General features: G+C 43.3%; 1 protein-coding gene across 4 annotated transcripts in view; it reads right to left on the reverse strand.

Moving 5' to 3' along the window:
- The window catches only part of CLCN3 (chloride channel, voltage-sensitive 3), an 89,163-nt gene continuing 87,464 nt past the window's right edge, over positions 1–1,699 (reverse strand). For all 4 annotated transcript variants that reach the window (XM_010852778.1, XM_010852780.1, XM_010852779.1 and 1 more), the window contains one exon: positions 1–1,693. The gene's annotated coding sequence lies outside the window, so the exon portion shown is untranslated. The remainder of the gene's footprint in view (positions 1,694–1,699) is intronic.

Consider the following 1,699-nt stretch of genomic DNA (forward strand, 5'->3'; position numbering starts at 1 on the left):
TTGTCATAGAGATTTTAATAGGTTTTCTGATTGACTCATCACAGTCACCATTTGTACTGTAATGATATGCAGCTTTACTACACTAGTATAAATAAACAGATAAATACAGCTCTAGGCAACATCGCAGATGAACAAACTAGGCATTCATGAGTCAGAACTGAACACAGTTATTAAGGAGAAGAGATGCTGACACCCTGCCCATTCTCATCATACCTTCTCAGAAAAGGCACTCCAATGAGGCTCCACCTGCGCTCCACTGGGCCGGGCACTTCCACCGCATGGTCTCCAGCTCCCCTCGTCGGGCTGACACGCAGACACCCCACACCCCAAAAGGAAAAGTGGAATGGAGTGACAGACACAACCACAAGCGTGCTGGAGGCACAGCCCGCCCCCTGCATCTCAGCAGGCAGGGCACACACTGAGGAGAGAATTGGCATCCGCCCGAGATGTCAGTGTGAAGCAGGACCCAAAATCGGAAAGGAAACGAGGGAGACAAAACACGCCACGTGTGACGCCACGTGCGACGCGGTGCGGCCACGGAGCCCGCACGCTCACTGGGCCTCGGGCAAACGCAAGGACGAGAGGTTGAGAGGAGACCAGCTGACCTTGGTTCAGGAAGGGCTGTCTCCACACGCTGGGAAGCAAGTGCGGAGGTGGCCGAAAGGGGGAAACAGGACACAACACTAACTGCAGGCAGAGCAGAGCTCAGGTGTCGTGGAATTCCTAACGTCTGCTCACCTCTCAGTGGTCGTTCTCATATGGCTTCGAGATCTTATAAATCCTCAGCATCATAAAATCTTCTGTGATCTCCCAGACCTTACAGGTTTATTAAGAATCAAGAGGTGAACAATCACTTCCAAAATATAAAAACAGCTCATTGCAAGATGTGTTTCAGAAAAATGTCTGTCTCTAAAAATTCATTTTGCCTCCCAAGATGCATAATCCAGAATTTTCAGGCCAGTGCTTCAAGTGAACTGCCTTTGCTGATGTGAACTGAGACCATGATTAAGACAGGTATTTTCCAAAACCCCAAATTCCAAACACATGCGGTACATTTTCAGCCCACTGTGCAAGGAAGTGCAGCGTGGATTCAAAATGTCACTGGACACCTGGACGTGACCTCCACGAAGGTTCACAAGTTCTGTTCAGATCAACATTTTAACTGCTACCTCTGCCATTCTATTGTTTTCTTTTCTGTTTAAGGTTAACATTATTTAACTTTTAATCTGCGAAACGATACATAGTGTTTCAGCTTCCAGTTAATGAGTCAAAATGGACAAGCTGGAAACACAACCCAGAGGATGGCAGTGAGAGATGAGAAAAGGTTTCCATACACGTGTGATCACAAAGAAACAACCACACCACATCTTAGACCCTCGTTCCCACTGTAAACTTTTTTTGTTCATATCTCCATATTTCTAAGTCTGAGTTAGTCTATAAAAATCACATTAAAAAGGTAAAAGTATTTAAGTGTGATATTAACTGATCTGTATTTTATAAATTTTAATCCATAAAAATATAAATAAGAATGGTAAATTTTTAAGAAAGAAATATACATTTAGTGCAAGTTATGAATTACATTTCTTCTTCAGTGTCAGCAGTAAAATACCTTAAGGAAAGGGGGAAAAAAAAAAAAACAAACAGACTGATCTAATTTCAAGAAAAAGAAAATTTCCAGTGTTTAAACATGCAACTCATA

The sequence above is a fragment of the Bison bison genome, unplaced genomic scaffold (assembly GCF_000754665.1).
Source record: "Bison bison bison isolate TAMUID 2011002044 unplaced genomic scaffold, Bison_UMD1.0 scf7180017864316, whole genome shotgun sequence".
Classification (NCBI taxonomy): domain Eukaryota; kingdom Metazoa; phylum Chordata; class Mammalia; order Artiodactyla; family Bovidae; genus Bison; species Bison bison.